Below are 13,913 nucleotides of genomic sequence, written 5' to 3'. Positions count from 1 at the left end.
TATCTGAAGTCAATGTTTCCCCACTGAGCTGTACTGGTTAAGGACTCAGGCTTAGCAATTGCATTATTGTTATCAAAAACTGTTATTGGCTCTGTGAATCATGTTACTGTCAGGCTACCACGTACAAATTAATACGATAATAACACCCAGAGCCCAGGAGAGTGCAGCCGGTGCTGCAGCGGGCTGGATGCAGGATGCAGCCGTGCAACATATTACAATAAAGCTTTTGCGTCGGTATGGTGACCTGGTCACTTTGGGAATTTAATCACATATTTCAAGTGTCACTGCAAATTTCTGAACAACTGAAGTGAAAACTGATGGAGAGAAATCCAGCCTTTGCCCTGCAAAGCCTCAGGCTCGGCATGCCGACACGGCCCTTTGGTCAGAGCCAAGGGGAAACGCCGCAGGAATGGAGTTTGCTTTAATAAAGGCACTGCGAACGGGAGCGATATCTCTCTGCTGCATTAGAATAAGTTATAATGTTTGTTACAAGAAAAGCGGTCACCTGGGTACAGAATATATTCGTAATAAATTAAAGTATCGCACTGGATCAAATCTCTTGCCAACATCGGATATTCAAATTTTACTTAACGATGTCTTTGTGCGAGCTCCACAAAGCCGATGTCCCCCGGTGCCGCCCCGGCCCTGCCCCTGCGGCCGCTGCTGCCCGCGCCCACCGGGCAGCGCGATATCCCCTCCTGCCCTCCCGGCTCTCGGCACGGTGCCGCAAGAGCGTGGCGGCACTTTTTCCTCTGCTTGCAATAAATGCAGTATTTTTTCACAGGCGGTCAGCCCGCGGCTGCGCAGACGAACCCGCGGGCTCCCAGCCCGGTGCCGCCGCTGCACCGAGCCCGGTGTCGCCGCCTGGGCCTGCTGGATACGGCTCAAACCGGAGCTCCCATTTCTTTCATGAACTACTTCATGCGCAGCAAGAACCTGCCATAGGCTGTAGCCAAGCCATTTTATTTTCCTCCCTCAAAGCCTCCTCTGAAACCTTTTTGCTGTGCTACCTGGGAGCTATTTCAGAGGAGCTCTGTTGCTCCCGTACCCCGAGACCACCCGCGCTCCCCCTGACTCTGCGCCGTCCTGCCTGTCCCTTGCTGCCCCGTGTCTGACTGACCGTGCGGCCACCAGGCAGGACCTCCCACATCGGGTCTCGCTTGTAGAGCGGTTGAGGCAATGCAGGGCGGGTTGCCGGATGCTGCACAAACACGTATATTGTTCATAATATTACGTATTGACCTTAATCACAGAGCACCTCCAAAGCCTGCGCAAATCTGCCAGAGGAGGCCGGGCAGACATAGAACCACAGAATTGTTAAGGTTGGAAAAGACCTTTAAGATTATCAAGTCCAATCGTCAGCCCAACCCCACCATGGCCACTAAACCATGTCCCGAAGTGCCACATCCACACGTTTTTTGAACAGTTCCAGTGATGGTGACAGGAGGGTGCTTTTCCCCTCCAGCAACACAGAGGAGTGGGAGCTCTTTGCTTCCCTCTGCTTTTTCACCAGTTCCCCCTTGGTGGGTCCGGAGCCGGCCGGGTGCTCCCGGGGAGCAGAGCGGGTGCCTCCTGCCGGCAGCGCGTCCCAGGCTGGGGAAATAACCATACATCCAGTTTTCACCCAAGCTTCTTGTGCAAATAACTACTTAATGATCATCTCCATTGAAGGCTGCAGTATGTAAGTAGCATTTCATACCCCATAAAATCAAAGTCTCACTTCATTTAATAGTGTCTTTTTTTTATAAGCCATAAACCACTGTACTTGCTGCAGGCTCCTGCCTCAGCAACGTGCCGTACAGCCCACCCACAGCCAGCCCCGAGTCCCCTGCCAGCGAGGGACAGGCAGCTCTGAATGGGAAAACCCCAATTCTGCAGTGCGTGGCATTTTCGAGACACCATAAGCACATAAATTTCCTGGGAAGTGGCTGGGTTTAAGTCACTGAAGTACTTTCGGAAACTCGTGGCTATAGACAGTAAAGAGGAGTATCAGCTAATAAAGGGATTTCAGCTGAGAACCGATTTTAGAGAATATTAAATATCACAGCACCTCTCACCAAAGGGTGCTGAGACTTGAAGGATTCCCATTCCACAGCCAAAGCGGAATAACAATTTCTGTCTGAGTGCAGAGCTGTTCTCCCCATGCTCATTTCCCCTCCTTATTCATTTTTCTTTTCTGTACCCATTCTTTGCTAGTCAGATGGTAAAGGACAGTCAGATAAATGTAAGAAAAAGCACATACTGGAGGATAATCTTGTGCCTTGTCAACCTCTTTCATGATGATTAGGAAGGAGGTTTGGACAAGATGCGGGGTGAGTTATGTCTGCAGACGGAGAATAAAAACGATACCGCAGGTAGACTTTTCTTTCGATGATGATGAGAGGGTCATTGTTCTTCCAGGAAAGAGTGGTTCACAGGTCCTTGCTCAAATTCAGTTGCACATTTTCTTTTGCCTTAATTTTCTGCTACTGATTAAGCTGAACATTGCCTGACGGTCTGGAAAAGTAGAGTGTGTCTTACAATTCCCAGTAGCCCCTTCATCTTCCCAAGGCAGGAGTGGAAGCAGCAATTTTAGGGTTTTCAGATCTTAAAGGAAGTAAGCTGCGACTGTCACTGTTTTTTTCCCGTGCAAACAGTTTCTCCATACAATCCCCCACATCAGACTTTCCAAGAGGATCAAATTTTAATTCTTAATCATAACAGCCTGGATAATTGACCCAGACAGCTCTTCAGTTGCTTCCCCCATTGCTATAGTCTGCTCCCACTGCGCTGGTGCTTCCCAACGTTCAACTCATTTTCCGAAACTTAGTCAGTAAAATGAAAAACCTGAAGTGGTTTTTTCAGTCTTTGACTTGCGTTTGGATTTTTTAGGAAGCTGGGAAGGGACTCACCTCCCCCAAATTTAACCATCTAGAAGCCAAACATCTAACAAACTACCCTCTACAGTAGAGGAGCAAACATCCCCAGGGAATTCATCCCGACCTGGAACACATGTCTGTCGTCTCTTCGGGACCCTGCTCCTCCCTGCTGACCGCAGGGCAGACCAGGTGGCTCGGGCAGCCTGCCTGGCTTCCACAGCGATGCTGAGTGGAGCTGAATCTTCACCCTGCCCGTTCGCAGGCACCTCTGACACCTTTGAGTGCGGATCCCCAGCACTCGGTGCTCTAATGCAGCTGCAGCATCAGACGTCTTTAATTTCATGTGTCTCGATATCTCTGTAAGAAGCCAAGAGCAGCACTGGTAGAGACGTAGAATATATGACACTAAAAACAAAAGTAAGAGAAATTGGAAAAATATCTGTACTTTTCCTATGAAGTATTAGATACATGAGAACTGGCGTTTAAATCCTTGTTAGCTGAAGTAGCTCTCCTGAATCCCTTATTGATTTATAGCAGCTCAGACTTTTGCACTGTGTCTTTATGACTAGATTTAGGACAAAGTCTCTTCTCACAACGATTACTATCACAGCCAGAGTTAGAATAGGGGAGAAAATATCATCAGATACAATAACTGAGATTTTCAATTAACTAAGACTTTGTAGAGGAAGAAAGCAGCTTAGAATTGATAGGTCTGCTAGAGAAAATGGGAAAAAAAGTACTGCTCATGGTAATAAAAATTGTACGATGCAAATGGAGAAGCCCAGGTATTAAAAATAAAACTCATACATTAAAATTATCAAAAGGAATAATAGATTTGTCCATACTCTGTGCTTTTTTGTGTCAAAATAATCATGCACAGAAGTAGAAAAGCAGATGCTTTCCCTAACACATATAGCTTCCTATAGTGGAAAAGCCATGCACAGCCACAGCCTCGGTGGTATAAAATGTGCAGCTCCCCCCATCCTAAAGGCTCTTTGGAAGTGAATAACACCTCGGCCTCTTTTCATTTTTAGCAGCAGGATTTCTGGCACTCAGTTAAATTGAGGTATTCAGATTTGCGACCATAATTAGGTAACTTCAGGAACCATATGTGCAAGGCTATACGCCAGCTAAATGTAATTGCTTTACTGTTCTGAAAGAGCAATGTATGACTTGTATTACATTACTAAATTATTAAAAATAGTATACTGAGACAGTTTAGTGCAGGTAAATGGGAAAAGAAAAATGAAGGGATGAGCAAATGATTCACCTATCAGATTCTTCCATCTCCTTTTTTTTGCAAATGATACGGGGCGGGGGGGGGGATTGGCATCTAAGAAGTCCCCGAGTTCAACTTTTGGGCTGCAAAAGCTACATGGGCTGACCCTAATTCAATAACACTCTTAACTCCTTCTGCTTCATTACAGAGAAGTTCATAATTTGAGAAAAGGGAACAGGCTCAAGACATAGCAGGGGAACATGATGGTGACTTCTTTGTCAAAACCATGTTGCTTCCTGAGAAATAGCTGAGGGATGAGAGGCAGAGCCATGGCCATCTCCAGCCCGAGGGTGGCATGGGCACACAGCAGTCTCCTGGAGGTCCTCACGGCTGGCCAAGCAGGGGAAGAGTCTGCTGCCTCATAGGGAGGGGTCCCACAGGCAACCATCAGAAAAAACAGATCCTGGCTGGAGCCTGCCAGCCACAGCCTGCGTACAGAGTAGACTTGAAACAAGTGATGTCTTTAAAGCAGACCTATTTTTTTTTTTTGAAAGTTGCACTGTGCTCTGCTCTCCTTGTAGTTCTCTTTTGATGAACGTCTCTTCAAGTAGAAAACTGAGCAATAAAAAAATTCAAAAATTCTGCATCAAAACTGGGCTGCATCAAAAGAAGCGTGGCCAGCAGGTCGAGGGAAGTGATTCTTTCCCTCTACTCCTTTCTGGTTAAACTCCATCTGGAGTACTGTGTCCAGCTCTGCGGCCCTTAACATAAGACAGACACGGACCTCTTGGAGCAAGTCCAGAGGAGGGGCACGAAGACGGTCAGAGGGCTGGAACAGCTCTGCTGTGAGGACAGGCTGAGAGAATTGGGGTTGTTCAGCCAGGAGAAGAGAAGGCTCCAGGGAGACCTTATTGCAGCCTGCCAGTACCTGAAGGGCACCTACAAGAAAGCTGTAGGGGGACTTTTTACAAGGGCATGTAGCGATAGGACAAGGGGCAACGGCTTTAAACCGAAAGAGGGTAGATTTAGAGTAGATATAAGGAAGAAATTCTTCACTATGAGGGTGGTGAGGCACTGGAACAGATGGCCCAGAGAAGTTGTGGCTGCCCCATCCCTGGAAGTGTTCAAGCCCAGGTTGGACAGGGCTTTGAGCAACTTGTCTAGTGGAAGGTGTTCCTGCCCATGGCAGGCGGGTTGGAACTAGATGATCTTTAAGGTCGCTTCCAACCCAAACCATTCTGTAAGTCTATGACTCTGTGATTCTATGATTCTGTGATTCTATGATTCCATTAAAGTTTGCTGCCAGATACATAATTCAGCACACCGGCTCGCAGGGTGCACATGTGCCCACAGTCGACTTAATGTACCCCTACAAAGCAGACCTTCTTCCTCCCAAACTACAGTTTCCCCATGACAGGTTAAATTTATCACAAAGCTGGCCCCAAAGGGCTGAAATACTTGAAGACTGTAGAGTGCTCATCTGTCCCCGGGACCGCTAACATCCGCCGACGGACTGCACATCCCCCTTGAATCCCAGCGCCCACGAGGAGTTCACACTTGTTCAGGATTCAAGTTGCTGCTCTGAAGTATGGATTCAGTGTGAAACAGCTGAAAGGCAGGAAGCCCAGCCTGATGCGCATCCTCCGCTTTCCAAACAACAGGTGAACGGCAGACAGCCTTTACGCTGCCCACGACAGGGAAGAGGATAATGAGGGCGACCTTGCCGCAGTCAGCCCTACCCCAGCAGTGCGTCAGGACTCCCCGATTTTCTGTGTTTATTCTTATAATCTGATTTTCTGTGTTTCCAAGGTCCTGGGCAGCCTGCTGCATGTGACCCTGCTTTGAGCAGGGGCTTGGGCTGGACCGTTCACAGAAGTCGCTCCCCCTCAGCCGTCCAGGATACTGCGATTGCTGCAACACAGCTCTCAACATGTTTCTTGCGACAAAGCCATAAAAAGACTAGGCAGGGGAGTGTCTTTCTCCCAAATAGACCTTTTCATTTAAAATCTTGCCACTTAAATATATATTAAAAAAAAATCTTTAAAAACAAATGGATTTTTCCCAATGGTGTATGACACAAGGCTAAAAAGTCAACTGTGCATGAGAAGCCACATGCTGAAGAAATCATTAGCTCTTAGGAGGCAAACATGTTTTAGTCTTTCTTAAAGGAATAATAATGTTGTGATATAGCCATGAAAGACAACTCAGGGAAGTTAAATGCCCTGGTACTAGATGCTATGTCAAGCAGAGGTATCAAAAAGTTGTTAACTTAAAAGTAAGCGGAGGGTAATGCATGCCTTTTGTTGCAAGAGCATTATGCATCATCACGATAACCAAACCACCACCAACGCACTGTGCAATTGTGTTTGTCTGTATGAGAACCAACACAACCATCCCAGTGTCCAAAAATTCCTGGAAGGTGCTAAACCCCTGCCAAGCTGTGGTGTCCTGAAGCGGGATGTGGCGTGGGCAATGAAGGATTGAAGAGAGCTGAACCTCCGTGGGGGGCGAGACGGAGGAGCGCAGGTATTGCAAGGAGGTACTGCCATCTTCTTGCTGATCAGCATGTCCTCTGATGAACTGTGCTATCTTTGGCAGATTATTCAGGAATTCCATGTTCATTTTCTGTGTAACTTCATGAACACCATAAAGAATAATACTCCGTATATAGTTAAAAGAACAACAATTTCCATCAATAAACTATTTGTGATTTCCCAACTCTGGTATCAGACCAGCATCACAGTCCTCCGGCCCGGGGGCAAACTCAGCCCTGCCCTGCAGTGGGGAGAGACGAGCAGCCTCAGCTCTACATGATAGCCATGTCTTGCTCCCATCGCTTTCTGCCACGTAGGAGAGTAAAGGCACGGAGTGGAGTCACTTCTATGTTTGACTTCTTATTAAGAGAAAATAGAATCATATTCCTGGATCTCAAGGACCTGCGTTGCCCTTCAGCTCCCCATCCCCGGGCAGGTGACATTCCCGACAAGAAGCTGAGAGCTGGCAGCCCCGCTCACCACCAGTCCTGATGGAGAGTAGCTCTCCGGGCGGCGGCTGCACTTGCGCCCGAAGCAGGAGGCAGGCGCCAGCTGGGCTGTCAAGGCACCACCACTTCCTAATTTTCCACCTTACTCTGTTTCCCCACGGTCCTTTCAGAGCCAGTACTCCATGCAACACCTGCAGCAGTTTTCTTCCTCCCCTGCACTCTTTCCCGTGCAAAGCTCGTCTCAGAGCCCATCACCAAAAGCTCATTTTCTCCATCAGTGAGTTGTCGTCCCTCTCGCATTGCGTGTCGAGTGACCAACCTTCTGCACAGGGGAACGACAGGACAAAACAAAGCAAGGAAACCTGGGCAGGGGTGCACAGCCACGGCTCCAGGGCTCCTGCGTGGCTTGCACTGCTCGGGTCCCCAAGGATGAATTACCCAGTGCCCAGTGGTCAGGGGTCCACCTCCCCAAAGGGAGGACGTTGCGTCGCCGGGCTGTCCTGAAGTGGGAGCACAGCGGGGCGATGGTTCATCCCTGGCAGAGTTTTTCCTGGTGTGTTGATGCAGGGTGTTGATCCCAGTGTGTTGATGCAGAGTGATCACGCAGGCAGCGCGTGCATGCGGTGGGGACATGGGGGTGATGCACTGCGCCGGCCGGGCAGCAGCTGTGTCGTCCCTCTGCCACGCACAAAAAATTGGCTAAATTGATTAAAAAGCTGGGTGGAAGACAATGCCTTCCTCTTTGTACTCAACTTCCAGTAGTTTCCAGGGCACAGCCCAATTAAATGTTTCTGTGCTCAGATGCTGCTTTGGTCCAACCACCTTTACTGTATTTTTCATTGCTCCAACAAGACTCTGGAGCTGCTGTAGGGGTTGGGGTTGCCTCCTGCAGATGTGGCTGCTGGCTGCCTGGCCAGAGGCCCATGGGCAGCTCTCCCCATGGGCAGGAGAAGGACTTTGGTGGCCTGGTGGGATCCCCATCTCCCTTGGCTCATCCCCATCTATCAAGGGTGCTGCCATGCTTCTCTGTATGAGGCTCCCTGTATTTTCCTTCCCCTCAACAGGGGACACAACTCTACATTATTTATAACTAACCTTTCTTGTCCATGCTTGAGGACAGACACAGTGAAAAACTTAACTTAAAAAATTTATTTTCTTCAGGAAAAAATAGCAAGTGAATACGAAAGGAGATCATCTCTTGCATTAGCGGCTCCGTGTTCCCACCCTGTCACGGGGGACATGCTATGCACATATCCTAGCCAAGCAGGGGGGACATGGCGGGGGAGTACAAAGAGTGAAGCCTCGTCTTTCATCTTCTTTTACATTTATACAGTCCTTTTTACATAGTTCCATCTTGGGGCACTGCAACCTCTGTAACGGACCAAATCTTCCGATGCTCCAGCAAAGCTCTCCCCATCCTGCCTTGGGAAGGAGGGAGGCTCAAGCCTGGTCCCTTGGGGTGAGGCCTCTGTCATGAGAGTAGAATGGTGTTTTCAGGAAGGTTGATCTGCGTGCACATGTGGTGCCCATCCACAAGACTCAGGGTTCACAGAGAAGGTCCTGGTGGCTCACAGAACGTCCAAACACCAGGCTCCAGGTACACACACCCATTGGGACATGTGGGTCAAATCTGGTCAAACATTGGAACAGGCTGCCTGGGGAGGTCGTGGAGTCACCATCACTGGAAGTGTTCAAAAACCGTGTGGACGTGGCACTTCAGGACACGGTTTAGTGTGCATGGTGGTGTTGGGTTGATGATGGTTGGACTTGATGATCTTAAAGGTCTTTTCCAACCTTAATGATTCTGTGATTCTGTGATTTCTGAAGATCAAGCTTCTGCCAGGAGGTTGCAGGTGTAAAGCTGCCTACGCTTGCAGCAGATTTTGTGCTTGCTGCCAACAGTTTTTAGTTGAATGGCACCAAGTTTTCCATCTCCTTCCTGCCCCTCAGCTTCTTTCATGCACTCCCGCACTCCCACTCCATCAGCTGGGACGCTGTGTAGAGTATAACCTTCACCAACAGTGAGGGTGGGCTCCTAAAATGTCGACCCCACCCTAGACGTGACGGGTAGCTCCATTGCAGTGCAGTGCTGAGTACTGCAGGTAGTCATCGCTTCTGCAGCTTTCCCAAATGTAACTCCATTTCATGAGGCAAAACAAGTTTGTACCCCTAGGCCAGGCAGCTGACGTGAGCCTTTCAGTATATTTTGGACCCTTGAGATCATGACTCTTCAGTGGGGAACTGCTGGTACAGTCAGACATGTGTCTTGTCTGGAGGATGTTAGCAGTGTCTCCACAGGCTGTTGCAAGCACATGTAAGATCCTGTGTCACCTGCAGATGAGAAGCCACAAGTCCTGTCAGTGCAATGTGTCATATTGAGTGGCCCTTTGCTGCCCGCTTCTCAGTGGAGGTGGGAGTGGTGGCAGCTCTTCAGTGCTCCTGTGAACGCCCCAATGTACAACACCTTTCCCTCAGGTGGGGGAAAAGTTAAAGGGCTGATTGGAAGGGTGTATCTCTAGAACCTCTCCTGATTACGCTGGCTTTGGTGATCGTCTTTCTGGTCAGCCTTGACAAGAGAAACGTCATCTGTAGCTCCAGAATCATTCCTGGATGTCTTCCAATTCAATATTTTCCCCTCAATTTTTGACACAAATGTTCATCTCCAAATGATCAAGGTGGTCTCTCTCCCTCCCTGCCCATATGAGGACAGCCCAGGAGGTTCCCCTGTTACAAATCCGAGCTTTCTTACACAAGGGGTAACCTAAAATCCTACTGCTATTTATAGAGCAAAATAATGCAACCAGCACATTAAATCTCATGGCAGGAGAATGTGGCCAGATCCCCCAAAAGAGACACCCATAGCTGCATAGTGAAAGGATGACTCCACAAGACACCCTCCAAGTGTTGTCTTTGGTGAAGTTCTGGAGATCTATGGTGGACATGCTGTGAGAGCACTGTGGAGCCGGAGGAGGTGCTCACAGCTGTCCACGGCAGTATGGGCAGTGCTCAGGGCCGGCACAAGCAGTAGGAAGGAGAAACACAAAAATGTCTAAGCAAAATATATTGCTCCTAGACCTGTCACTCTGATAACAAGCCCATGGAGAGAGAGATCATGCACACTTAATGCTTTTGCATGCATACAGTCTGAGATCCTACTCCTAGGATTTTTCGAGGTCTTACGTGCAATCAGAGTGAGCAGCAAGGTTTTGTCTAGAACTAGGCTATATCTCCCCAGATGAACCTTTGAATAGGACATCACTGATCCTACGTTTTCATCACATCAAAGTAGCATCCCCACACATCTGTGGGAGAAAGAGGTTCCAGAACAGCCACAGCAGGACTGCGCCGTGGGAACAGGGCAATTACCTTCACATCTAATGCACGCTGTGGTAACTTTGGCTGAGCTAGATGGGAGCAACTAGCAAGGTATTTTGCTGTATTATGTCTTACTTTTGCCTTATAATGTTTCCAGTATCTGCAAAGTGAAACTTAATATACTACTTCAGTCCTTTGGTAAATGACATAGGGCTTTATTTTTATAACAAAGCATAAGGTTGTCCTGGTTTCAGCCAGGGTAGAGTTAATTTTCTTCACAGAAGCTAGTGTGAGGCTGTGTTTTGGATTTGGGATGAGAAAATGTTGATAACGTGCTGATGTTTTGAGTTGTTGCTAAGTAGTCAAGTACAGTCCAGCTTCTCATGCTCTGGCCGGCCAGTGAGAAGGCTGGGGGTGCACGGGAAGTTGGGAGGGGACACGGCCAGGACAGCTGACCCAGGCTGGCCAAAGGGATATTCCATACCATATGGCATCTTGCTCAGTATATAAAGCTGGGACAAAGAAGAAGAAAGGGGTGGAGGCACGTTCGGAGTGATGGCGTCTGTCTTCCAAAGAAATCATTACGTGTGATGCAGTCCTGCTTCCCTGGAGATGGCTGAACCCCCGCCTGCCCATGGGGAGCGGTGAATGAATTCCTTGTTTTGCTCTGCTTGCATGCGCGGCTTTTGCTTTACTTATTAAACTGTCTTTATCTCAAATCAGGAATTTCCTCACTTCTACTCTTCCGATTCTCTCCCCCGTCCCACCGTGGGGGAGTGAGCGAGCGGCTGCGTGGGGCTTAGTTCCGGCTGGGGCTAAACCACGACAAAGGTAAACCCAGAGAAAGCAGCCAGGCTCTGAGCACAGTGCTCACAGGAAGGTGGTCGGTGGAAAGCAGGGCACGCCGGCAGTCAGGGAGCTAACATGGGTGGTGTGTGTGCTCGCGGGGCTGTGAGACCTGGGGACATCCCCGGTCTGCAGGTGCCTGTGCCGGCACTCGCCCTGCCAGCTCACAGAGCATAAGGTCCAAACGGTCAACTATTTCCAAATTAGGTTTGCTTTTGCATTACATAAATACTTGGAGGGAAAAACCCATACTGGGTTTTGGACCAGAGAAATTCCCAACCTCACAGCCCCATGGAGCACCCAGGAGCATCCTTTTCTCCTCTCCTTCCTTTTCCCAGAGAACAGCTTTTGGTGACCTGGCAAGGGTATTTTCGTGTTTACCATAATCTTTGCTTCTTTGGCAGTGAATTAACCATACATCTTCTGATGCTCAGACTTGAAGCAGCAAATGAAACAGCTTTGCTGAGCCAAGCTCCTGCGAAGGCAAACACTGGTGTCAAGAGAGCAGATGAGACTCCCTCGGAGAGGGGGATCACTATAGGGGCTGGCACTCACCACAACCGGGGCAGAAACCTAAGCCTAGAAGGCCAGACTGAGAAAAGCACCACCCATCAACAAGAAAAATAGGTTTTGCTTCTTGCTGTAGTGCCCAGAAATCATAAACCAGTTCCGTCAAGATTTCTATATAGACCTTAGTTATCAGCTCCCACATCTCTTCAGGCAACACTACAGTGTTGGTTGCCCTCTCACACCAGCTGTGCAGGATTTCCTGGACTCAAGTGGAGTTAACCCTAGTTTGTACAACGCCACTACACATCAGCAACACCTCTCTGTAGCCTGTTTGTACAAATAATGTGAAGCCAGTGTAGACTCTGAAATCGTAAACAGCATATTCTGTAGCAGAGCAAAAGCATTAAGGTCAGAATGCAAAAAATAGAATGAAAACTATAACCAATGTAGAATAACAGCAGCAAAATCATACTGGGTCATATCAGACTGTAGTAATGGTATTTGATTTTTACTGTATTTAGTATTGCAAAATAACCACGTTGTCAGTAGCGTAAGACCAACAGCAAAATAACAGCCATGAAGGCAGTAAATGAAAGCACTTTCATTTACTGAAATGTAAAAAGTTTCAGCAGTAGCACCAGGCAAGCACCAGTGCACTTGGTAACTCTTGTTTATTCACATTTGAAATGAACTGTTTGCAAGCCACAGGATGGTGAAGTTAGTGATGGCAACAGGCAGAGAGCTGAGCCGGAGCGCACCCGTACAGGCGGCGAGACCAGCCCCGCGCTTCCCAGGAGGTTTTACAGCCTGAGGTCTGCGTAAGGAGGTGCACTCCTTAAAAGCAAAAAGACACAAGTAATTAAAAAAAGCAAAGTACTGCCGGAGTACTAGGAAAGCAAGGCTAGAGTCTTGTTTCACAGTGAAACAGCCTGAAGGCACTTCCATGCACAAGCGACGAGAGTTACGCTCCGCTCTCCACCGAGGAAGCTCAGTGGCTTCTTCTCTCACTTACTGACAGCAAGTTTCCTGAAGCACCTTGTGTAATCTTTTCTTTTTCAAGCTGGATTCATACCATCTTCTTATATTTCTGATTAAGGGAGAAAGATCTTGAAAATACTCTGCTTAGACATATCAGGGACATCAATTTGTTCCTGGCTTTGCGTTAGGGCCTCTGGGGAGCCGTACGCTTTTGCAAGCTCTAAGTCTTTAATTGAAAAGTAAAACAAAGCCCAATTTCAGGGGGAGCGGATGCAATGCCTCTCTGCCCGCCTCCGCAGCTCGGGGTGCGGCGTTACTGTGATGCCATTTCCAGGCTTCCTGGGCAGCTCCCAACAGCCTCAGATCACATGAAAATCAAAATGTTCCAACAGAACAAGACAACCTCAAAACCCAGACCAAAAACTTGCACAGCAAAGGTCCTACATGTGTTTCTGCCTCTTGCACTCCATGTGCAAGGGCTGGTCCCGTCAGCAGAGCATCACAGCACAGCATTTGCAGACAGAGCTCCTGCCAGCACCTCTCATGACTTGCTGGTCCCTTTGGGACAATTTCAGGGGGACAGAAAGGACCCAGTCCCTACCACCCTGCTCCTGCACCCGCAGTACCAAACCAGGGTGAGGAGCTGTTCCCTTGCCCCTTCCCCCAGGGCTGGTGCCCACCAATCGCAACTCTGTCCTCTCGCACGCCTCGCCAAGAGCTGCAGCAAAACTAGGGCTCCCCAAACCTCTTGTGCCCTTCAAGGCACCCCGGCACCGGCATCTGGCTTACCGCAGGCAGAAAGCACATCTCTTCCCTCCCGAGGAGAAGCCCCGTCCACCTCCTCTCTTAACGGCAGCTCCTTGATGCTGGGCAGTGGAGCATCCTTCAGACAGCAGCTCCCCCAGTGCAGAGTCCAGCGACGGCGAGCCATCACGCCTCCATTCCGGTGTGCAGCCTGGCTTTCGGGGAGCAGAGATGGTCCCCGCTGCCGGCTGGCCTGGGGAAGTGGGGTTTGGAAGGAGTGCCTGGGCAAGCAAACTCCTCCAGCCACCCAGAACTGAGAGCGGCTTGAAAAGCTGCCTGGAAATGATTGTGGTACACAAAACGTTTCAATAAGGGCTGTGAAAGCCTGGCACCGTATCTCCTGCCCTCCGCCGGGAATGCATGACAGATTTTAACATAAGCCAGCATACAAAAATAAGCA

This window comes from Phaethon aethereus (assembly GCF_964289735.1).
Source record: "Phaethon aethereus genome assembly, chromosome: 8".
In the NCBI taxonomy this organism is placed as follows: domain Eukaryota; kingdom Metazoa; phylum Chordata; class Aves; order Phaethontiformes; family Phaethontidae; genus Phaethon; species Phaethon aethereus.
This window is presented reverse-complemented; position numbering follows the sequence as displayed.